Source organism: Podarcis muralis, chromosome 8, assembly GCF_964188315.1.
Source record: "Podarcis muralis chromosome 8, rPodMur119.hap1.1, whole genome shotgun sequence".
Classification (NCBI taxonomy): Eukaryota; Metazoa; Chordata; class Lepidosauria; order Squamata; family Lacertidae; genus Podarcis; species Podarcis muralis.
Window position 1 is genome coordinate 55,345,144 of NC_135662.1, and position 26,853 is coordinate 55,371,996.

Below are 26,853 nucleotides of genomic sequence, written 5' to 3' on the forward strand. Positions count from 1 at the left end.
GGCAATGACCAATATTGCTGCTCATCTTAGCTACAATATGTAACGATGTCGTTGGGTTCATGGCAACCTATATACTACAAAGAAACATATTGTGTGCAGTTCATATTTAAACACAGTGATTGCAAGCTAAATTTAAGAGAAGCTTTCATTAATTTAGGGAGTTTTTTTATATGTTGTGGTTAACGGAAGTTGAACACTGATGTAAGTTGGATGAGCATAACCACCGGCAAAAATACACATTTTCCTGATGGCACAGGAAATGTGCAAAATGGCAAAGATCATAAGCAGGAAGTGTTATCCATTGTCTGTTTTCTGTTTTACTTTTAAAACTTTTATTAGTTTTAAAACATACCGGGGGAAAAGAAGGAGGGGGAAGAATTTCCACCTCATAAGAAAAAACACTTATCACATACAATATTTCACCTACAATCTGAATTACAACAAATACTTTAAAAGAATCCATGTAGAAAGATAATAGAAAACGGTGAATTAAAATTATATACAAAAACTAACTATTACTAGTAGTACTACTACTAAGTAAAAATAAGGCTATGTTTTCAAAAATAATACCTTGGAAGATATCAGACCAAGCAGGTGCATATTGACCAGGCAATATTCAAAATACCTCAGATACGTTGACATTCTCCAACATTGTCTACACACTATACCTATTGTATGGACAACACTTCTGTCTGCGTGAGAATGTGCAAGATAACCGATGCGCATCCACATCTTTCATTCAACCCAATTAATCCTAACATACACATAGTTGGCAATAACTGAGTTCTTGACATGCCGCAGACCAGTCAAACCAACAATTGGGTTGAGTGCCATTTGCTACATTTACTGCATGTTTCCATAATACACACAGTCACTTCCAATTGTAAGTGTGTATGTGCGTTGGAAGGGGGCGGGGAGTGACCTGGAGTGGAACCAACTCTTCTGGCTCACTCTGGCAATGACAGGAGCTGGGCTACCGACGTTTACTCCCAACCACCCAGTGACTCTCTCTTTCTCTCAGCTTCCCCTCCCGTTGACACTGATGGGATGGGAAACACCTGACACAGGATGTGGTAACATCACCAGTGGTAGATATATGTCTGTAGGCCTTTCCATGGGAGTACCCTAGACCTCTGGTTCTTTTCCAAAAGGCATGGGACATTCCAAAAGTGGGACTGGAGGGGTAGAAGGCAGGGAGACCAGCAATAGGTGGTTCCAGAGCCAATGACAGGTGGAATCACCTGTTAACAGGTTGTAAGTAAGTAAGTAAGAAGGCCGGGAAGTGGGGGCAGGTTGAGGGTAGAGTGAGGTTGGTTGCGTTGTGCCTCATTCACTCTAATAGACCAGATTTCCACTGGGGAACTTCTCTCCCATCCTAAACCTGGCCCCCCACAGCCTTTGATGGGGGTTAGGATTTCCCTGTAACACAACTCTCTTAGAATAGAATCATAGAATCATAGAGTTGGAATAGACCACAAGGGCCATCAAGTCCAACCCCCTGCCAAGCAGGAAACACCATCAGAGCACTCCTGACATATGGTTGTCAAGCCTCTGCTTAAAGACCTCCAAAGAAGGAGACTCCACCACACTCCTTGGCAGCAAATTCCACTGTCAAACAGCTCTTACTGTCAGGAAGTTCTTCCTAATGTTTAGGTGGAATCTTCTTTCTTGTAGTTTGGATCCATTGCTCCATGTCCGCTTCTCTGGAGCAGCAGAAAACAACCTTTCTCCCTCCTCTATATGACATCCTTTTATATATTTGAACATGGCTATCATATCACCCCTTAACCTCCTCTTCTCCAGGCTAAACATGCCCAGCTCCCTTAGCCGTTCCTCATAAGGCATCGTTTCCAGGCCTTTGACCATTTTGGTTGCCCTCCTCTCTTTACTTCAATGAATGGAGAATTAGAGCCAACCTTTCTGAGATTTGACTAAGGGTCTCTAAGGAGAGTAGATGTTTCATTTTTGACATTCAGCCCACCAAGCTGGCTTCACCCAGAGGCTGAATGCTATTCTTCACAGCTCTCTCGTTCTTCAGACAGTCATTGTAAAAAGGAAACAAACTCCTTCTACAAAAAGTTATTATATAGAAAATAAAGAAACTAATTACCTTTTAAAAGAGCTTCCCATATAGCTATGGGAAGCTCTTTTAAATGGTAATTATGACCAGCTATTTTCACATGGATATATATATATTTCTCCCACGTGGGTGGCGCTGTGGGTAAAACCTCAGTGCCTAGGACTTGCTTATTATAAGGTCGGCGGTTCGAATCCCCACGGTGGGGTGAGCTCCCGTCGTTCGGTCCCAGCTCCTGCCCACCTAGCAGTTCGAAAGCACCCCTAAGTGCAAGTAGATAAATAGGTACCGCTTTATAGTGGGAAGGTAAACGGCGTTTCCATGTGCGGAACTGGTGCTGGCTCGCCAGTTGCAGCTTCGTCACGCTGGCCACGTGACCCGGAAGTGTCTTCGGACGGTGCCGGCTCCCGGCCTCTTGAGCAAGATGGGTGCACAACCCTAGAGTCGGACACGACTGGCCCGTACGGGCAGGGGTACCTTTACCTTTACCTATGACCAGCTACAGCTACAGACTTTTTTTCAACCTGGTGAACACAGGTAATATTTTCTGTCATGTATGCAGTATGGGTCTAATATGATTGCACAAAGGAAAATAGGTGTAGAACTGGAAAAATACTAGCCAAAACAGCTTGGGGGAAAATACTGTCTTTATGAATTAATAAGAATTATAACTCATAATTTAAAGAAATTAAAGCTACTATGGGAATTACATGGAAGAGAAGATGCATTTATTGTTGCTGCCTACCAGTCACCGTAAGAAAAATGGGTGGGGAAGGCTTGGAATGAACTAATTCAAATTAACTAATTCACTGATATATATATATATATATATATATATATATATATCTGCATCACACCCAAAAGTAATTCCCTTAATTTCTGAGTGAACTGAATGTGAATTAAGTTCCTTTTGCAGTAGCTTTTGGGGGTCTCAGTATAATTAGGAGACATATTTTTTGCCATATATCCATGTGAAAATGTGCTGTTTAGAAAATATGCCCAGCCTCATGCCATTTTTGTGCTAAAGCATTTCTCCAATTATTTTTAATTATGCTTTTTTAAATATAAGTTAGCAATTGAGCTAAAATATAATTATGCAATTATTGGGGTGGGGGACTTAATTCACATTTTTGTTACGCATTTACAAAAATAAGCCATGATTACGCATATGTTATGTCTTGCTTCAGAATATTCCATCAGATACCAAAAGGATGTTATACCTTTATGAATGATTTGTTTTAGGGAGCAAGCCTAAACTGGGATGAGATTAGGATCCAGCAGATCTCCGGGTGCTGGGAGGTTCCTGGTGCGGCTGGGCTGCACTGCGTTATCTCCCTCAACCTTGGCTCAGCCAGAGATACAACCTAATGTGTCAATTTTATTCATGTATATGAATTAACCAACTACTTATCCTAGACAGGCTGCATGGGGTATTGCTGTACCAGTCACAAACCAGGTGGTCTTTAGCTCTTCTTGAACAAGGTACACAAAGCAAACATTCTAACTTATTGGCATGAGAGAAATGAGCCTGCTCCCACATTTTGGTGTTTTCCTTGAGGAAACAGCTGTGATTGACAAGTACTACAGATAAATACAAGAGTCACACACATCGGGGAACAAGAAGAACAGTCTTGAAAATGAACCGGACAATTCAGAAGGATCTTCCTCGTTAATTCTGAAGCTGTTATTTGCACTTTCCTAGTGTGTGAGTGCATGTGATTTCATTTTGTCCTCAAGATTCAGCCATTGGAAATGGGTCATCACTTGTCTCACTTTGAAGGGATTTCCTGGTTCACTTTGAAGTATTCATTCTCACCGTGTTAAAAAATTCGTTGTCGCCCAAACCAAAGTTAGCATCAAAGAGAGGGCTTCACGTTCTTCCAAAGTTAGGTTTAATTCTTCCCCCACTGGGGAAATATGAGTGCTCTGTGATACTGCTGAATGCCCACTTTACATCTTGAGGGTCAAATAGCAGCATCATTTGTTTATTTCCACACTTCCAGCTTGTGCTGTGTATTGCAACTTTTAAAGATTTTGTTTTTATATTCTTTCCTTTCGTGGTTTTTCAAAGTGAGATACTACAACCATTCATGGCCTTTGCCAAAAGTTCCTTTTGAACGTAATAGATATTGCAAACTTCCAAGTACAAACGAGTAGGATAAAACGAACATTTGTCAAAATAAAGACCCAAAGTATAAGGTGTCATAAAAATGCACCTGTCATTTTCCATAAATAAAGTTAAGCAGATTTAGTGTGAAACAATTTACACAGAAGTATGTAAAATGGGGAAAATTCATAAAAGATTATCTAGTTGTAAAATGCAAATCTGTGAAAAAAATATCCATTTATATCATCAGCCACATTTTAACAGATGTCTATTTTAATGGCAAATATATAAATAAATAAATAATGCCAAGTGCACATAATACATTGCCTTTTGTGATTTTTTAAAAATAAAACACACACACACCAGTTACTTTTAATATGCCTCTTGCTATCTCCATAGTTTTGAAAGAAAATTGGCCTTAAATCATATACACGTTCAGAATGAAATATGGATTTTAAAAGAAAGTTATGGCTAATACTTTAGGTGTTTGCATTACTGTCAGCAACAGGATAAGCCATCAACAGCTAGTTACAGAGAGAGAGAAAATGGAATTAAGTATACAACATAACCTGAGAGAAAGAAGGTAAAAAGAAAACAGAAAATGGAAGCTTGGAACAAAATAGATATTTTATTCTTACAAACTAATCAGCAAAAAAATATTAGCCATGATCTAGGTCCATACATACAGATTATGATTTTCTAGATAGCCTCTTTTTCAGATGTACTCTACACTGTTGAAATCTTAAACTTTCTTTAGGCTGCAATCCTATTCATCAAAGAATGTCCCACTGAGCTCAGAAGGGGTGACTTTTAAATAGACAGTAACAGGGAGTTAAAAGTAAGATCCAGGAATGGGGTGCTATTTCTGATCTGCATCATTTTTACATTTGCTCAGCCATAAATTTATTCTGTCCTGCCTATGCAATAACTTGCCATTCTATTTCATTTTAAATCTAGGCGAAAATTCACACCAAACCACCTGAAATTTCCTGTTCAGTGTGATTTTTAAAGAAACTGGAGGTCTATCCATCTTTGCATTTTGTCATCCTATAGTGCATTTTACTTCAAAAGATTACATTGCTATTGTATGCAAGCTTTTGAACTACACATCTTCATTCGAGCACAAAAAAATTCAAAGCAAAGGTAAAACAACATTAGACATCATTGTATGTCCTGACTGGTGATCATCATCGAAGTGAACTGAAATGTCTCTTTACCTTTTTAAACATCGAATTTTACCTAGAAACTGAAAACCAAATGACATGCATGCTGTACATAAAAGTTACAGCAGGAATGAAAACACATCCGTTGTGATCAACACAACCATGTAAAAAGAATGGATCAAACAAAACAAAGAAAAAGAGTGAAGTTAAATAACAAAGTTTGTAAGGTTGTTATAGCAGCTGCTTAAACCTTGAGTCTCATCAATCAAACAAGAAAGGAAAAGATTAGAACACTGGAGATAGAAAATCTAAATTAATACAAAGAAATATACTTATTGTTCACAGGAGGCACTTGCTTTTTGTATCTTCAAACCAAGGAACAAAAAAACAAATAGCATGAAAGGAATGAGAGGTATCCAAGCCGCCGTCTGTACAAAGTTGATAGGTTAATTTCTGCATAAGTGCATCCCACAATTTCTTCAGCCTTTGTTACAGCAATGGGAAAGGAGATAGCTTCTACTTACAAGCCAAGGCCATGCTATCTGCTGATAGGAATCTGAACAAAAGTTCTGTATGCAAATACAAAGGAGAATTAAGGAGCAGAGTGTTTAATAGCACTACTCTTGAATTATTTTGTTTTGTCCAACTGAAACAAAAAATAGAATTGTAGCGGTGGGAGAGACCTTGGAAGTCATCTAGTCTAACTCCCTGGATCTGAAAAATGGGGTGCAGCATTTTAATATTGTAGATATTAATACTTTGCAGCATGAAGCAATCGGATGCATAAAAATGGACTCCTTTTGGAATAAAAATTGTCCAGACCCATAAATGAGATTCAAAACTTTACTAACCAGAACTTCTTAAAAACAGGTACAGAAACATCAAGGTTACTCACGTGAATGCTAGCAGAGGATATCAACAATTAGTAATTAACTAAATGAAGCTCAGAGAACTCTTTCTAGCTTTAGTATTCCAATGGAATTTTCCAGTGTTAAACCCTTAGCAATATACATACAGGCATTTCTCCATTTCACTTTGGGCAACTAAACAATTAAACTTAACAGCAACCACATCACGCCTGTTGGATAGATAGCTCTCCAACCTCTGCTTAAATCCCAAGGCTTGTTTCCAGTGCAGTGTTGGTCCCATCAAGGCAAGGTTGTCCACTTGTGCAATGGAACATTCCCCCTCACCCCCCTCCTGGTTGCCCCACCAGATCTATTCTGAGAGTTCCCCCAACCCTCCAGAGCAGACCTGGGGAGGATGTGCAGTGTGCCCAGGGGAAGGAGAACTGGGGAAATCTTGTAGCAATGGAAATCCCTGACAAGATGGTTTGCTTTGGATATGAGGCGACACGGACATAGATTTCCGCTCACCCCCTCCAAGAGGTGGGCAGGGTTTGCGACACTGAGCAGGCTTACCTGGCCAGGTGCCACCCACCTTGCTACAGGGTGGCCGTTGCCCTGCCCCTATCTCAGCAGGCCAATGGGCTGCCAGCTGGGGGTGGGGTGAGGGCCAGAAAAGGCCCTCTTCAGTCGATGCTCTTTAGCCCAGGCTCACTTGGTTTTCTTTCCAGGTTCATCCACCCAACCCTCCCTAAAATATAACAAGGTCTTCTTTTGCAGGTTAACCTCTTGCTTCCTAGGTCAGCGGGTGCTGCTATGGTCGTATGATGGTTGCTGTATTCAGAACCAGGAAGGAATTCCCCTGCATTGGCAGGTTTCGCCTTCCCCGTAGCGATTCCTCACAACTTTGGCAGTTTTAGGCCTTGGGCAGTATTCTATAGTCTATCTGTGAGTTATGGGTGGCATATTGATGCACCCCCATGTGGTGGCCTTTGCAGGGCCCGTTAAAGGGTTGATTGCGGGAGTCACTGTCCCTAGAGTGGTGGCATATAGGTCAAACTCACGGCTTTGGTGAAGTGGGAGGGCACGCTGTGTAAGTTCACGCTTTATAGTCCCCTTCCACAACACCTGACTGCCCTGTGCATCCTCAGCCCCTGTTGGGTATGACAGGGATACCTTCCAAGGCCTAAGCCAAGGTTCCTACACCTGAATTCAATAAAGTTGTGGCCTAATTTTAAACCCATACATTGTTGTCATGTCTCATTTCAGGGTGGTGGGGTCAGGGTTTAGCGCTTGGGCTCACAAACCTGGCTCTCAAAAGCTTGCACTGCAGCAGGTGTGGGGAAGCCTTTTCAGCCACATTCCCCCATGGACCACCTTCCAGGGCTGCATGTCGTTGGTAGGCAGGGCCGGGGGTAAAAGTGGGCAGGGCAACAGTGGCAATTCATACCTTTGTATAGCAGGCTACATTCCAGTCAGATGCATTTGTCTCAATGTAGGAAAGCAACATTTCCGCAAGGCAAGGTCACATTCGAGCCACACAAAGCACCTGAGAATGGGCACAGAACAAGGCTGGTGATAGAGGTGGGTGTAATGCAGAGATTCCCATGCATCAGACAAAGAGACCCGGATGGCCACATTTACTTCCAGTTTCCCCAGTCCTGCACTACAGAATAATCCTGTCACAAGGGATGCAAGTATCTTGTTTTCCTCCTGGGCCGAATAAAGCTATTCAGCACAGAGTTTTGTTTGCATTCCCCTTTTACTTTTCCCATTTATATTTTGCTGAAAATATGCAGTCATATCACATATATTTTGTCACATGCACGCACCCCACTTGGTTCATTGGGTCTAAGCTTATAGGCCAGTCCCCCCCCCCCCCGGATGTAAATCAAAATTTAAAGTCTGTAAATCAAAATTTACAGACATTAAGAATCCTGCAGTATTCTGTAGAGCACTAAACTTCAAAATAGAAAACTAATGCTTAAACTGTAAGGCAGTAGTAAGCAATGGCTTAGAAGGGAACGAGATATAGAAGTTAAAGTTTAGTAAATAATTTGAAATCCCATAGGTATAAGAAATATTTCTTATGTTCCCTCTGCTGGTGGGGAGCTTGTTTTGGCTTTTTAAAAAACCAATTAGGCTGTAGTTTGAGGAAATGTCCTTTTAATTATAATTACCATATGTTGGACTTATAAGCACATTGGCTATAGATTATTTTTTACAGTTTATTTGGAGTTTATTGAATATATCCTTTGCATCCCAAAGTCTCCATGTAATCTGTAAAAAAAATCATTTATTCATTCTACCCTCAAACCCCAGGAAAAACTCTAGAGAGAAATATATATATTTCAACTGACACATTTAAGCCTGGACACTATAAATACCTCATAAAAGGGAAGAACTCTCGGATTTTAACTTTTTTAAAAATTAAAAGAAAGTGCATGGGCCTCAAGAGAAGGGAAAATTCCACCACAGATTGGAGCAAACTCATAAGGCAACAAAAACACTGAAGTAATGAAAAGATTACAATTCTAAAACTGGCATTCTACATGAGCAGGAACACTAAATAACGAGAGAGCTACTAATAAAATGGGAATTTATAGAATAAGGGTTACTTCCTGCCAGAATTGGAAAACAGGCACCTGGAGGATATTTTTCCCTAAGCATTAAGTCAAACTAGGTTTAGTCATTCTCTCCATTTGGTCACACATTTTGACATGAAATGTATTCTTAAAGCCCCGGTTGGAAATACAATGGAAAAATAATCTTGCATTTGAAAAGAAAGGGTGAAATCCTGCTTTCTGCATACAGAGGCCAGGTGTTATGGTAGCATAAGGAGCAGATTGCAAGCAAGGGAATGAGTCAAGCCACTCCTGCCCACTCCTTGGCCTTGCTTGCTGCTCCATAACAATAGCCCATTTGTGGAGGGAGACCTCAGAGTCAGGCTGCAGTTTCTGAGAAGCAAGCAGAGATAGGGGAAGGGAAGAATTGACTGGACTGCCCTTCTCCCTCTTTGCTTCATGGCTTCTGCTACCCTCAGAAGGAAGTGAAAAGCCCACACTCTTATCCATGGGTAGGCAAACTAAGGCCCGGGGGCTGGATGCGGCCCAATCACCTTCTAAATCCAGCCTGTGGGTGCTCCAGGAATCAGCGTTGTTTTTACATGAGTAGAATGTGCGGTTTTATTTAAAATGCATCTCTGGGTTATTTGTGGGGCATAGGAATTTGTTCATTATTTTTTTTCTTTCCAAAATATAGTCCGGCCCCCCACAAGGTCTGAGGGACAGTGGATCGGACCCCTGCTGAAAAGGTTTGCTGACCCCTGCGGTTATCTATGGCATAAGAATGAGCATTTTGTATATGCTGGGCTCAGGATGCCGGATGACTCAAACAAATGGAGGATTGTTGTTGCTGTTTAGTCGTTTCGTCATGGAGCACGCCAGGCACTCCTGTCTTCAACTGCCTCCCGCAGTTTGGTCAAACTCATGCTGGTAGCTTTGAGAACACTATCCAACCATCTCGTCCTCTGTCGTCCCCTTCTCCTTGTGCACTCATCTTTCCCAACATCAGGGACTTTTCCAGGGAGTCTTCTCTTCTCATGAGGTGGCCAAAGTATTGGAGTCTCAGCTTCACGATCTGTCCTTCCAGTGAGCACTCAGGGCTGATTTCTTTAAGAATGGAGAGGTTTGATCTTCTTGCAGTCCATGGGACTCTCAAGAGTCTCCTCCAGCACCAGAATTCAAAAGCATCAATTCTTCGGCGATCAGCCTTCTTTATGGTCCAGCTTTCACTTCCATACATCACTACTGGGAAAACCATAGCTTTAACTATACGGACCTTTTCTAATGGAGGATTAGAAAAGCATGAATTGTCATGTCCTGGCCTGTTGCACTGCTGTAGGCTCAGCACAGCAGGAGGATACACATCTCCTTCTGTGTTTGGTGAGCAGGATTCAGTCCACAAAGTTTCCTTGCTGACTGAAAGCAAGGGCGAATTACTGCCAACTGCTATAATTATTCTAAACTCAAGGATTCAAGATTTTGTTGAGACATGGTTGTTATAAGTCACTTATAGGAAGCAGGCATCTCACTTGTGTTTCTGTGTTTGGTGGTGAGATTTCTGCCTCAGTGGCACTAAGAGAGAGGCTAAAGGATCGGGATGTTAAACTGCTGTGAATGGAGTTTCACTCTTCAAAGGAGCAGATGCGTAGCTTGCAAGTAGCAGTGGAGGAGAAATTTGATTTTGTTTTCATTTTAGGAGAAACTAACCCGTACTTCATGAACCAACAAGCAAACCAAATCACAGCTGTCTTTTGAAATTTGTACTTTACTGAATTTAGTGATGCTGTTCTCCAACCAAACAGTATGCAGCAAGTGCATATACTAGGGGGAAATGCACATTAAAAGTGTTTATATTTATGAAAACAAAATAAGAAACTCCATTAAATTAGGGGGAAGTGCTTGCAGATATTTGTTAAAACTGGATCAAAAAACTTGCTTATTAACAAGCTTGGATTAAAATGCTCACGAATTTTCATGAATTATTTTTTTTAAAGTGAATTACCACAGACATGTGGAGAACCAAATTAAGGATTGGGAAAATGACAAACCTAGAAAACCAGAATGGACAGATTTCCCCACCCCTATTTGGGGGACACTCCTTAATTCTATACTGTAACTGGAGACCCAACTAGCTTAATGGCAAAGGACGCCTATTTCCAGCTTCAGCTGGTTCATCAGCTGTGGCCTTTATTGGGCCAAGATAGAGAGGCATAATACTTAACTGTCTAGTATCCTCTTATTTGGATTACTGCACTATGTAGAGCTCCTTGTCAAGATGACCCAGAAGCTTGTGCAAAATGTGGCCGTGCGTGGGGAGCGGGACAATCAAATGGGGTTCATATTAAGGTAAAGGGACCCCTGACCATTAGGTCCAGTCGTGACCGACTCTGGGGTTACGGCGCTCATCTCGCTTTATTGGCCGAGGGAGCCGGCGTACAGCTTCCGGGTCAGGTGGCCAGCATGACTAAGCCGCTTCTGGCGAACCAGAGCAGCGCACAGAAACGCCATTTACCTTCCCACCGGAGCAGTACCTATTTATCTACTTGCACTTTGATGTGCTTTCGAACTGCTAGGTGGGCAGGAGCAGGGACTGAGCAATGGGAGCTCACCCTGTCACGGGGATTCGAACCGCCGACCTTCTGATCGGCAAGCCCTAGGCTCTGTGGTTTAACCCACAGCGCCACCTGCGTCCCTATGGGGTTCATATTTCACCAGTCCTAAAAGATCTGCAGTGGCTGCTTATTTGCTACCAGACCATGAAAGAGAGAGTCTTCCTGTGGCCGCTGTAGCACCATGGTTGCCCAAGTATTTGGTTGCCCAGGTGTTTGAGTATTGCATGAACATTTAATCAGAGGATCACATGGAGCACATGGAGAACACATGTTTTGCATTAAGAAAGCTCTTGGTTCAATCCCTGGCTGGGAAAGGCTCCTCTCCGAAACCTTTCAGAGCCACTGCTAATCAGAGTAGGTGCTGAGCTAGCTTGGCCAATGGTGGAAAGCAGCCTCATATCCCCCCAATTGTTCAGGTCAATGGCACAACACTTTATCAGTTGTAGCATCGTGCCGTGACAATATCTTGCAGCTGAAGATTCATCACATGATCCTCAGCCCAGCAACTCATGAGATCGGGCTGTATGGTAGTTAAAATTCAGGATCTGGTTCCAGAGCTTGATGGCTTTTTGCCATGGCTGCCCTTCATGTTTGCACCACCCTGACTGCAAGAAAGTTGGGTGTGTATATGACACCGTGAAAGCAGACTCCGTTTTATTCAGCACTCTGGATTTAATTGCATCTGTTGTTTTGCATTCGTTTCAGTAAATAACCTTAGCATCTTCCATTTCCCTCTCCCAGACATTTTCTTTGCCTCTTAGAGAAAGCGTTTTTAAAAAATAAAAAAAAGTGAGGAAGCGAGCTTTCTTCATGAGTCTCCGGCCTTACGTAGTGGCCTGTCCTCCCGGTGTCCTTCCCCAGGCCCCGAGTCATGCATCACTCATCTTGTCACATTGAACTCCAGATGCTCCTACCCTAGAGAATGCTTTGACTCTGGCAATTTTTCTTCATTCTCACTAACAATTTGGTAATGAAATATTGATTTTTAGTTAGATTCATATTGATGCTATTAGGTTTGCATTGATAAATCATGCTGGCCTCCTGTCTGAGAGGCTAGAAAGTGCTACACTGAACCCTGGAGATTACAATCAACTCATTGATGTGTTAATTTGATGGATTTTTTTTTGTTCTCTTAGAAGGAGTGGGAGGGGTAGAGGAAGATTTTTCAGTGTGACCCGTTGTAAAGTTTTCACAGTGAAATCAGGGACAGTAATTGCAGGTCTTTGCATGTAAGCCTGCTTGTCTTTCCGCTTATGCACCAATAAGGGTTTTTTGTGCAGGGGGGTGGGTTGGTTTTTTTAAACAACCCTAAATAAATAACAGGAAAGAAAGGGTGCCTATGTAGGCAATGGTGAGGGGATAGAGATGATATGATGTGCACCCAGATTTTCACAATGGCATGAGGTGGGTGGGGGAGGGAGGGAGGAATCCACAAGGTATTTAAATCCTAATTAAACTGGTTAGGGGCTGCAGTCCGCAAGCATTTTCTTTTTAAAAAAGTATTCATAAAAATATCCTTCAGTCAAGCTCAGTGAGTACTGAAATGGGACATTCTCTGCTAGGTCTAGTCTATTTGGAGACTATGGGCCAGGATATTTACTCTCTCTCTCTCCCACTGGCCCTTTCTTTCTTTCTTTCTTTCTTTCTTTCTTTCTTTCTTTCTTTCTTTCTTTGACTCTCTCTCTCTCTCTCTAAGTATCACTTAAGAAAGCTGTGGTGCCTGCATGTATCTGTGTCCTATTTAAAACCAGCCTTTAGTTGTGATTTATGGCATTGTGCAAACGTAATGCCTGCCATTAAGGGACAATACGTGCTGAAATCACGGATTGTGCCGAGGTGCCTTTCAAAGTGGTGAGGGGAAGAAGGGCTTTTAAGAGGATGCTTAAGTTCGGGTTTGGTGTTTTGCTTTGCTTTAAACTGAGGCAGTTTAACATCCAAGTTTTGCCCTGTTATTTACCACTCTAAATCCTCATTTGCTTTGGCAGATGAATGTTCATGCCAGTGTCATACCAAAGAGATCAGAAACCCCAACTATGGTATTTCTACTTGGCTGTCCTTGCAAGAGACATTGCCACTTCTGCTCAAAGCTGGCTTCAGAAATCCTCTTGGGACAGCCTTGAACCCTCCAGTTATTTAATAGGCTCCAGAACTGTTTGTAGTAGTTAGAGGTGCAAACTAATTTGTATCTAATTGTGGAATCCCTTCTAAACTGGCCTATTTTAAATGCCAGCTTTTTTGCTTTGCTTTTAGATTTTAACAACTTTGTGACTTACACAAAGACAGTATATAAATCTAATAAAAACAAACAAACAAACTGCAGCCAAGAAGAGCCAGGTTCTACTCTCCACACAGTCATTAAGTGCCCTGGATGGGTCACTATATTTTAGGCTACAACATTGTTGTGACAAAATCGGGGGGGGGGGGGAGAGAGAAGAGAACAATGGACGCCTCCTCGAGTTCCCAGACCAAGAAGGGAGAAATAAATCTATTAAATAACTACCATGTCACAAAAATACTGATTTGTGGCCTGCAGATAATATACACTTTCAGGTAGTAATGTTATACAATTAGCTATATGTATAGATAAAGATTCCCTTCTTGCAGGGATGGTGAGTCTGTGACACATCCTATGTTGTTGGACTGCCGTTCCCACCATCCCAGGCCATGGGATCTGCTAGCTGGTGCTGATGGGAGTTGAGTTACAACAACTTCAGGAGACCACAGACTCCCTAGTGTTTGGTCTAAACATACAGGCAAGCAGCTCTAATGTTTCAAAGAGGGAGCTGTCCCTGCCCCATCAAAAGATCTCAGGGATTGAACAGCAACTTTCGGTGTGTCAATCATGTGCTCTGCCACCCAATTACATCCCTTCCAAAGGAATCTGGCATTTGTTGGTGGTGGAGAAATTCAGTCCTGTAATAATGCCTGTCTGCCCTGTCCCAAGTGGCACATAGCAGAACACCTGAGAGTGAATAGGGGCAGTTCCAGAATCATAGTCTTCCAGAAATCCAAATACAGGGGCAGAACCAGAAGCAGGGACAGAACAAGAAGTTGGGTCCAGGGACTAGCTAGTTAACAAGGAACACAGGCCACAGAGCTCCTGTAAAGGCATTGTTCTAGTACTCTGTACCAGGAACCAAAGACTTTTAAGCCTGAGTTGTCAGAGCTCTGCCTTGAGAACAGCTGCAGACCTGAGATGCCTTTGCCAACTTGCTCATGGATATCCCTTTACCCCGGAGGAGTCCTTGTTCCTCAAGTGGGCACTCTGGTGTCTGGCAGGCTCTGGTGTCTGGTGGCTTCTCAACTTCCACCTGATTCTGTGGAGCTATTTGTGCCTTGAGAAGAGGAGGAGGAGTAGTTTGGACTTGATATCCTGCCTTTCACTCCCCTTAAGGAGTCTCAAAGCGGCTAACAATCTCCTTTCCCTTCCTCTCCCACAACAAACACTCTGTAAGGTGAGTGAGGCTGAGAGTCTTCAGAGAAGTGTGACTAGCCCAAGGTCACCCAGCAGCTGCACGTGGAGGAGCGGGGAAGCAAACCCAGTTCACCAGATTACAAATCCACCATTTTTAACCACTACACCACACTGGAGGAGGAGCAAGTTGGATAGCCATGACCCCTGAAGACCCCAGATCCCCTTGCTCTGCCTCACAGTCCCTTGACGTGGGCTGCACCTCTTCAATCTTAGCTTTGGGGAGCTCCAGATCCTCCTTGGAAGAGAATTCCTCCAGTGTGGGCATGACACTATCACTGCAAAAATCACGTCTGGAAACTCTAAAATGAAAATTCAGAGCTGGATTTCTACAGCAGTGATATATAGTGGTTAGTGTGTCACACAATAGTAAATGAAAACTGGGTTTAAATCTCCAGTCAACCTCTGTCTCCCAATGACAAAATCACACAAGGAGCTAAGCATTTGTTTCCTGCAGTTTGGTGTAGTGTCTGGATTGAATGTTTGGATGCAGACCTGTTCTGATGAATTGGTTTCCCAACCCTTCCTGGATCATGACACCCACAAGACCCCAAGGAAAATATTGGCATGAGTTACCTGTTATCTATTTTAATTTGACAAATATTGCCATTTATGATGTTATACAGAAAGTGTTCTGGTGGAACCTCAAATGCTAATGACAAGTAGATAATTTTTTGTTCCCCTTTCCTGTACATCTCCTTTCAGGCACACATTGGATGAATGCAGAATCTGTTGTTATTTATCAAATATTTTTAAGCCTTCCACAGAAAGTAGATAAATATACATAAACTAGGGGCCTGAATATTCATGTTATAGATTGAATTAAAATATGTTTTGTGGACAATGAAAGAGAATTTAGCAATCACTTCAAGAAATTTCAGTGAAGCAATTCATAACTGGAATTAAATAAATGAGTAAATTATCTAGTTTGCTGGTTTTCAGACTGATGTATACCTGCCTCGTGCCCTGAAGAGAATACTTACGCTCTTGTTGAATGGTGCAAATTTTAGATAATAGTTAGATAATAAATAATAGTTAGATAATAAGGTATAGGAAGGCGGATGGGACGGGACTCAGAACTGAAATTAAAACCCAAAGTAGAAATATATCTATATAACCATAATTTTTAAATACACACACACTATCTGATTCATTTTAAGTTCAAACCACTCTTTCTACATCCTATGACCATTTACAATAAAGAAATACATCTTGATGTGTCAAGAGAAGCAATTGCCCATACCTTCAAAGGATGATGTCAATGGTGAAACTGTTAGATAAATTCTGTTGTGCTATTGACATCTTAATGTCACACATTCAGCTGGTATGAGATCAGTAAGGCAAACAGCTGAGTTCAGGTTAATCTCTTTGAACCTCATGGCTCAGCCAAGCCCCTCAGTCTGACATTCTAAACTGCCAGCTTAAACGCCCCCCCTTCTAGTTTTACAGTAAGCAAACCACCAAGAACAAAAATAAGGTAATGCAAAAATAAAAATAAAAACAACCATCATAATGACAAGTCGAGCACAGCTTGTACAATCCTACCTGCTCTGCAAATATAAGTTATGGTAACCATAAATGTGCCTCACCAAAGTGTTTTGTATAACAAAACACTTAACAGAGAATCCTACTTTATTTAGATGTTTATGGCTGCTCACTTCACACATTATTATTCTCTTAGGAACATAGGAAGCTGCTGAGTCAGACCAGTGGTCTAGCTAGCTCCATATAACCACGTTGCCTGGCAACAACTCTTCAGGGTTTCAGATTGGCTGGACCATCTTGGAGACGCCAGGGATTGAACCTGAGGCCTTCTGCATGCAATTCAATGTGCTTTTCCCCTCAGTTCTGGCCCCTTCCCAAGCTCACTTATTGCAGTTATTCTGTTAACTGCCCTGAAGCCTCCGGGTAAAGAGCGACATATAAATTCAATAAATAAAATATTGGTATTTATTGAACTTGTTAGTGGCTAGTGGAATAAAAAGGTCTCCAAGCAGTTTACAGCATACAGTGGTACCTCGGGTTACAGACGCTTCAGGTTACAGACGCTTCAAGTTACAGACTACGCTAACCCAGAAATAGTACCTCGGGTTAAGAACTTTGCTTTAGGATGAGAACAGAAATCGCGCGGTGGCAGCGGGAGGCCCCATTAGCTAAAGTGGTACCTCAGGTTAAGAACAGTTTCAGGTTAAGAACGGAACTCCAGAACAAATTAAGTTCTTAACCCGAGGTACCACTGTATTTAAAAGCATAAGTAAAAATACACTGGGTATCATTCAACACAGCAGTAAGGAAAATGTTCTGTCGGTGCGGCGATTTCTTTCAAAGCAACAGAACATTCTTCCCCTTTTCCCTCTTGCAGACTCTCTCCTCTCAATCTGTTCCCTCCAGATCAGATTTAGGGGTGGTGTTGGATGCTAGTCTGCAGCGGGAAAGTGATAGGCAAGAACAGCAGGGAACTGGTCCACTGTCCCTCAGACCTTGTGGGGGACTAGACTATATTTTGAAAAGTAATAATGAAGGAATACCTATGCCCCACAAATAACCCAGCGATGCATTTTATATAAAAGGGCACATTCTACTCATGTAAAAACACGTTGATTCCAGGACCATCCGCGGGCCGGATTTAGAAGGCGATTGGGCCAGATCTGGCCCCCGGGCCTTAGTTTGCCTACCTATGGGCAAGAAGAACCAGCTTCCACCATCATCTCTGATTCTTCATTGATGGAAATTATACCTTCCTAATGCTGCTTTTTAGCAATGAAAAAGGCACTGGGCTTTTCTTACACACCATAGTGCATAAAATGTACATTGGTTCTCAGTACCCACTGTGGTACTCCAGATATTGTTAGACTACAACTCCCATCATCTCTTATCACTGGGACATGCTGACCCTGGCTGATGGGACTTAGAGTCCAACAATATCTGGCAATATTCCGGTAAAATATCCAATAATAAGAATGGAGTTTGACATTCTCCATGGTCACAAAAGGAACATGTACCCCCAGAACTTCAGAAGTGTCTTGTCACATGGTGGGGTGGGGTTGGGTGGGGGGTACAATCTCCCTCACATTCTAAGATTTGACTATACATTTGAACATCACCCATTCAGAACATCAATTCTACCAATATGAAAGGCTTAATGCAAAGGTTTATGACCTACAAGTTCTTTCGGCAAGCAAGTATATAGATAGAGAAAACAATATTATCTAAATGTCAAACCACCCTAAATTACTTTAAAATCTAATAAATCATTTTCTTATTCGTTTGAGCTGAAAATATAAAATTACTTTCGTCTTTATTTCAGTGTTGTAAAAAGAGCCAGGATGACTCAAATTAAATTATGTGGCATAAGTTATTTTCATCACTGATTTTTTTTTTAATTTCATTTCCAATGAGATGCTTTGAATCAAATATAATTCTACTATAGCCACAACTACATTCCCACGACTTGATCCAAGATATAACCTGTGGCAGCAAACAACAATATTATTATTTATTTTATTCATAATGTTTTCCAGGAGAATATTATTATTCACTGGGCTCTGGGATATATATATTTCCCATAGCAGAGATCATGTCAGATCATTACCTATATTGGTGGGAGACATAATACATTTTAGGAAAGGATTGGTCTGGCTTACAAGAAAAAGATCACATAAGATCAACTCGGCCACCAAATACTCCACAACTCTTTTAGTGTCGCTGTTCCCCAAGAGCTCTGAAAACATGCAACAACTTCTGATATGTCATTTCAATATCCCTCCCAAAAGGACTGTGGTTGAAGAAACCTTGTAAATCCAAGTTGGAAGGTAGAGCTGTCAGTCACAAAACTGTAACACCATCCTCTCCTTCCCTTTCCCCCAGCTGGCTAGGGTTTATTTTTCAAATGAAGAGCTTTAGAGGAAATGTATCACTGTGGCCATCACCCTGAAAACCTATCCAGATCAATCTAGAGTCAAGTTTTCGGTGCACTCATTCCACATCCTATTACATTGCTTTGAATCTGCATTGACCCAGAATACCTTTGTGTATAGGAATAACCACATGCTAGAGTCATAAAGAGCTGATTTTCACTAACTGGCCCTGATCCATTGGCTTATAGAGTAGGGATTTTGGAAATTTACATGTCAAGCATTTTATTTTATCTGTACTCAAGGGCTTTGCTTTAAAAGTGACATTTTAAAAAAGATATATTACTTTGGTAAATGAGCAAGTGCATAAGATAAAACAGAGGAAATATTTGTCTTCCTGTTTAGTGTACCATTACATGTTGTTGTTTTTTTTAATCTAGCCACCTGCAAAAGATTATCAGAAAACTCCACGGATTCATCGGAATGCATGTAGTTTGTGGTCCAAATGAAAGAAAGCTTTCCCTTGACACTTGAAATTCAGTTTCTGCAAGCTACTGAGGAAATGTCTACAAGAAAATTTCTCCAGCTCTCCTCTTTAGTACTTTAGCACCAGGAATTCTCCAAAAAGTAAGATATGATGTGGTAAAAAACACACCCACCCAAACCCCATACTCTCATCTTACTATATATCCTGAACCACAGGGTACCTGGCAGTAAATCCCGCTGGAGGGAAAAATCCCATAGCAGATGCTATGTGCAGTCTGGCACATAAACAGGCCCAAAGTCCAAAGTCCAGTCAGACCAGGTTCCCACCTCTGCAGCTGATCCAGAGGGCAGGGCACCTCGGGGTCAATCCTGCACAAGCACAGTCCCAAACAGCTCCCTGGAACATCCAAGCCAGAGTCCAACCAACATTCCCATGTTTGTTGATGAGACACTCTGAATGATGCGCAAAGAGGCTGTGTCTGCCATGACATCCGAATCATGCTAGACATTTGTGGGTTGTGAAATTTGTTGATGTGAAGTCACAAACTGGAAATGCCACAACTACCCTCAAATGTTCAGAGAAAACAGGAGAACCAAGCTCAGTTTCTCCCATTCTCAAGCACAAGCTCTTAGCAAGTTATCAAAAAGCTGTTATCAATACAGCATATTATCAATACAGTGGTACCTTGGTTTGCATATGTCTTGGTTTGCATATGTTTTGGATTACAAACACGTCAAACCCGGAAGTGCATGTCCTGGTTTGCAACCTTTTTTTGGATTACAACCCATTTTTATTTTATTTTTTTGGATTACAAACAAATTTTTTTGGGAGGCCCCATTGGCGAAAGCACACCTTGGCTTACAACCTGTTTTGGTTTACAAACGGACCTCTGTAACAGATTATGGTTGTAAACCAAGGTACCACTGTTCACAATGCAGTATTCTTTGCAAATTTCACTGGCATAAATTGCTCTTTGTCAGGAACTCCAACCTTCTACACTTATTTGCAGCTCTAGTCCACATGCCACAAAATGTGATACCATTTTTTAATATATATTTTTTGCATAGCTCTATGTTGTAGTATTGACCTATTATCCATTTTCTCATTCTACAATTCAATGCTAGCAAAAAGGCTAGCTTTGCTTCTTTACTTCAGGGTTTCCCATAGGCATCTGGTTGGCACTGTGAAAATACAATGCTGGAGTGGTGGGTTATTGGCTAGATCCAGCATGCTCTTCTTATGCCACTCCTAGAACAAATACAGTGGTGCCCCGCAAGACGAATGCCTCGCAAGATGAAAAACTCGCTAGACGAAAGGGTTTTCCGTTTTTTGAGTCGTTCCGCAAGACGAATTTCCCTATGGGCTTGCTTCGCAAGACGAAACGTCTTGCGAGTTCTTGCGAGTTTGTTTCCTTTTTCTTAAAGCCGCTAAGCCGTTAATAGCCGCTAAGCCGTTAATAGCCGCTAAGCCGCTAATAGCCACTAAGCCTCTAAGCCGCTAATAGCCGTGCTTCGCAAGACGAAAAAACCGCAAGACGAAGAGACTCGCGGAACGGATTAATTTCGTCTTGCGAGGCACCACTGTATCTATCTACTTCTCTGATGCAGTGGTATGTGGACCTCAAATGTGATTGCCAGATTTGTCAAAAATATGACCACTAATGATATTCAGTGTTACAAATCATCGTGAATTTAACAGTTCAAATCCCAGTTTCAAACAGTCCAGCCCCAATCACAGAAAAATAGTAGGTGAGCTAGTATGTTATAGATCTCATCTGCTGCCATTTTCATGATCTCAAGAGTCTGAGGCTTGGAGATGATGAATGTTACTGCCGCTGGGATTTTTGAAACTCATGTGGAGTGTAGCTCATAAAATGGATGCTTCTTATGATTACTTAAAACAGACAAAGAGTCAGTTATCTGGTGTAGAGGGGTAGAAGAAATACTATGTGGCACAGTCCTCTCAAGACAGTGCGGCACCTCAGAACACATGGGAGAAATTACTTATTATTATAAAATTTATTATATTTTATGAATATAATAAAATGATTGTTTTCTAAAGACATCTGAAACCAGCGCCGTTCAGGAAATTTTTTAATGGTTGGTGTTTTATTGTGTTTTAATTTTTTTTTGGGGGGAGGGGAGCCACCCATAGTGGCTGGGGCAACTCAGTCTGATGGGCAGCACACAGTGTTATTTATCTAGAAAAAGAAGTGCCAGAACTCAACATGAACACCTCCTTTGTTGTCTTAGAATGGCATTAGTGCCCATCTCAGAGGTGCCAGAACTGAGTTCCTGTGAGTCCTCCCTGAAAAAAGCTTCTTCTTCTTCTTCTTCTTCTTCTTCTTCTTCTTCTTCTTCTTCTTCTTCTATATACAATTAAATTTATATACAATTTCTTATTGGAAAAAGCACAAATATCAAGGCCTGCCAGCATGTCAAAGGCAAATGCTTCCTCCCCTTTTCTAATGTGTGAATCAGCTATTAAGTTATCAAGCAAATCATTTTAAAAATTATTTGTAATTGTCATTGAACAATTATTCATATCCTTAAGAGGGGGGGAAACAAATAAAAGAACACTCAGCTATAATTCTGGTTGGAGAATATTTTTGTATAAAGTATTTTTTAAAAAAATAATAATAGCAAAATCAAAAGAACCACTTTGGTTTCTAAGGCAGTTTCTGGCTCATGTGAATCTAACTTGTTAAGCCTAGAAACTTATGCCGTATCAAGTATATCCATAATGGAATTGCGGAGTTTCAAATGCATATATATGTGTGGTTGTTTGCTATGGAGATAGTTTATTCCCCATAAAATAAAGAAACAATATTAAACGTGCTAAATCAATGTTCCTATTAAGCTAGCAACAAATAAGAGCGTGCTTAGCTGTAAAAGAATCCAACTTTCCCTCTAAAACATGTTGCTTGGATCCATAACTCCTCATTGCATCATTTCAAGCTAGAACCCGTTGTCTCTTTATGAATGCCATAGCACTTTGTTAAATAAAATTACTGGCACACCATGAATGTCTACATCTGGAGAAGCTTTTCTTTTCCCATCACAAAACAAGCCATTCTAATGAGCCACATCTTAACAAACTGAACTAAAACACAGCAGGTCCTGAAACTCAGAAAAAAGGATGCTGAGGTTTTCATTTGTATGCCACAACCCTCCAGCCTGCAAAATATCATCAAACACCAAACAGTAATACTGCATGAATTAAGGCATCTGTATCTGAAAGCTGTCCATTAAACAATACAGAATGCAGGCACACTAATAATAAGCCCATCAATCATGCATATATCATCAAGTACAAACTGGTTTTGTCAATATAGTAATTCAGCAGTGAATGGGATTGAAGTCCTGAGTGAACCACTCCAAAACTCATACCCCTTTTTATTACATTTCTCTAGTTCAGTGATTCCTAATATCACTTTGGGGAGGGTTAGCCCACTTGTTTGTTGCAGAACCCTTTTTAATTCTTCTAACACAGGCATGGGGAGTCTGTGGCCCTCCAGTTGTTGCGGGACAACTACTCCCATCAGCTCCAGCCAGCACAGCCAATGTTCAAGGATGCTGGGACTTATAGTCCTACAGTGACTGAAGGGCCACAAACTCCTCATCTCTGTTCTACTGACACCCCACAGAACAGCCTCAAACCCCCAGGAAAATCACAAGTCTTTGGCCTCTTTGGCCTAGTTGGCTGGCAGGCCGTTGAAGTATAAATGCCCCCCTTGGTTAGCCTGCAATACCCAGAGAAGCCAGCAGCTGCTGGAATCCAGATAAGGAGACAACCGTCTCTTCAGACCTGGAGAAGATCATACTTTGTAAACCTATAAATGCTTTCTTTCTGGAGTGCCTTTTGGCGCGGCCTTTCTGGAAGGATCCAACTGGGCCATTATTGCTACAGCAATAAAGACCTGAACCTTTCCACGCATCATACACCCTTATTGGCTTTGGGAAACGGTGAAAATGGACAATGTCTGGTAACACTATCACCTTCATCTCCTTTTATGGTTGCATAGGTTCCTTGTTTTGAAAGAGCCATTACATCACGCAAAAGTACATTTGACAGCATTGCTGTCCCACACCTCTCTGATGATTTCACAGTTCTCCATTGCCTTTTCTGTTCAGGAATGGGGTGTGCTGCTGATGGACATGAAGATTCAGCTTGTACCAACCAAAGCCGTATTTAATTTTTATGGGAAAGGAGCAGGCCAGAACACTACGGCCTGCATGACTGAAGGAAAATCAGTACATGTTCTTTTGAGTTAAAACAGGCTGTTACTACGTTTGATAAATGCAATGTTCTCTTAAGGCACAGCCCTTTAGAGAGTCAAATTGGGCAAGAAAGAACATAATAAGGGTTGGCCTATATATTAGGGCTGTGCAAGGCTTCAGATGAGGCATGGTTCTGAAGTGAATGTCCCTCCTTTGAAGATATTCAGACCACCAGGGAATCTGAGGCAACTCAGTCGAAAGCAGACCAGGCAAAATGAGCATCAGAACCTCAGGCTGGTGTCTTTTAACTTCTTCTGGCCAGTTTGATACACTTTGGAACCTCTAGTAAGAGAAGAGAACTGAGAGGATGTGTTTCTGTAGCTGACAGCTTGAGCTTTTAATTGTGGAATGATTAAACCAGGAATCTGCTTATTTTTTTTATTTTGCTTCCAATCACAATGCTTTTGAAAGGGATGTGGGAGGGAAAATATCAGATAGTGCCTGACTTGCAATTGCAGCAACAACAGGCCCCTGTGGCTCTAGAACCATGCCTGTCCACATACTCACATGGGTTGGTGGAGAAGACAGGTGTTTCCAGGAAACCTTGGCCATGTCCTGCTGTACCTAGCTGCAAACTACCCAGTATACCAGCGGGTTTCCCACTTCTACCTGCTCTTACCAGGTAGTATGCCACTGAGCTGTCTGTAGTATCGTGATGGCCAGGTTGGATGCCCCAAGGCCCATCAGGCAGGTAGGAGCAGGAACTGAGGTAGCAGGGGAAGGGCACACATTCATAGGTGGCTCTTGCCATCGTACCAGGAAGGAAAGAGTATATTATAGATCAAAGGTGGCTACATCCACAGTGAAGAGTTGGGCTTCTTGGCTTTGAAATGAAGAGCAAAGGATTCTGCCTGTCAGGGCCATAGCTCTGAGAGCTTTAAAAACTGTTGTTGCTTTTTTAACGGTAGTGCTTCGTGCGCGTTATAGCACTAAGTTTACATTTTGGTTGAAACCTTTCTGGGGGGTTTTTGTGTGTGTGTGTGTGTTGTTCATATTATCTAGCACCACTGAGAAGCATTTTTCATCGAAGGAGTTTTTCTTTGTGGAGCACACAAGCCAAGTGTCCCCCCAAGTGGCGCTGTTGTTTGCCTGTCAGCAGAAGTATCTCTGGAGCCCAGCTCTTCACAGTATTATACAATTAGTCTACAAGATGGATCATACTGCCATATTGCTGCAACCTGGGATCGTGCTTGCTCAAGCACTGTACACCGAGTTTATAATTCAGTTTGAATCTTTACTTTCCTCTAATATCTGCCTAAGAATAATTTCAGACTATTAGAACAACCCTTCCAAATTTCATGTACTACTCCCATTCAACCAAGAGGTAACTTTCTTATTGGCTAAGCCTTGGGGCATAGTTCCTTTCTCTGCACCAACACTGCGAAGCAGACAGTCTCTAAATATTCTTCAGAAATACCCGAGAATTTGACTGAAGTTCTTGTTTCCAGGTGAAGCTAAACTTCTACATGGCACACCTTATACTGTACACCTTGAACCCCAGAGCTCATCATTTTCATAAAACTATTGCTGCAAAACTATTAAATTTAGTTTCCCCCATTTCCACATAAGTCTATAATTTTAGTGCGAGTTTCTCCTAGTATACACATTTTAGTATGCCATTTTGCTTAACACACACACACACTGTACCCTGATGTATGCATTTTTGTACACATTACTTGGCCAGGGTGCTTCACTGCACATTTTGAACAATGGCTCTGTTTCTGTTCACACATTGTTTCAGAAATACGAGTTAGGTAGGTTGGCCTTTAAATGCAGAATAAATCAAATTCCTCTGCTGTCCCTAGCACATGCTGTAGGAAAAAGTAACGGTTTACATCATTTCAGAAATATCATAAGAAAAAGTGCTATTAATCTGGATATACTTGATTATGCTTACGCATATCAGGCAGCATTTCTCATTTTACAATCACTCAAGGTATGTGTCATATATGTAGTGTGTGTGTGTGTGTGTGTGTGTGTGTGTGTGTGTGTATTCTCATCCATTTCAATCTCATTTTTATAGTGAACTCTTGAACTCAGATCCCCAAAGTTACAAAAGCAGCCTTCATTCCACTAAGGTATAAGTTAGAGAAAAGCATCTAGGTTTTGAGAGTTGTCAAAGATAAATTTGCACTCACTGGCTTGAGTTTTCCACTATAAAACAAGTGCTATTACTATGTTGCTTTTATTTCTTTGTGTTTTCCAAAGCAGATGTATGCATTCACAGCCTGCCACACCTTGCAGATGGTCAGGCAAAACTCCTGCTACCCATTTAAAGAAAAATTTAAATTTAGAAAGGTGAGAATATTCACAAATCATAAAAGAAAAAATATGTTGGGGGAAAAGTTCTCCCCCCACCCAATAGTTTTCTATAAAATATAATAACATAGTTTTCCTATATTTTACCTGTCAAAGTCAAAACAGGCTGTTTATAATCATCTGTTGTAAAAGCAAATCTAGTGAGCATTTGCTGTCCTGAGGGCAGTGTTGCCAAACTTTTATCACCAAGCCTTCCTTCAGAGCACAAAGGAAGAACCTGTCAGCCTACAAGTAGTGTTGGGTTACAACTCCCAAAATCCTTGACCATTGGTTATGAGGTGTAGGAACTTGGAGATCTGAAGGGCCACAGGTTCCCCATTCCTGCTTTAAAGGTACAACACTTAACCTTGGTGCCTTCCTTGCTATTTCCTTCCACCGGTTTCTGGCTACGAAACGTCACCACTACGTGTGTGCTCTGTCTACCTGGAAATGAACCAATCAAGTCTTCCATCTTACTGGTTCATCTAGGTGAAAATGCAATTCTAAAAGTTTGTTCTGGAGGCTATATTTCCCTTCTGTAGTCTTCACTTCATGTAAATTTTCTTACTTTTTCCTCACAAATAGTAGCTTTCTTCATGGTTCATGAGACAGGAAGAATGGGGGAACACAGTGGTCCTTCCCTCGAGGTCATGCGCATCACTGGAGCAGCCTGTCGACATTCACAGTGTGGTGAATGTGGTCAGTGTGGTGTAGTGTTTAAGAGCGGTAGACTCATAATCTGGTGAACCGGGTTCGCGTCTCCGCTCCTCCACATGCAGCTGCTGGGTGACCTTGGGCCAGTCACACTTCTTTGAAGTCTCTTGGCCCCACTCACCTCACAGAGTGTTTGTTGTGGGGGAGGAAGGGAAAGGAGAATGTTAGCCGCTTTGAGACTCCTTAAAGGGAGTGAAAGGCGGGATATCAAATCCAAACTCTTCTTCACACATTCAGCATGATGTCTGCGAAAGGACATCTACATGTGTTCAGCTGAACATCTTATGAACACCCCTATACGATCAGGACACCTGATTGCACAAGGAAACATAGCATATATTCAACATAGCATCCCCCTCAGGCAGGCTGAGGTAACTGTC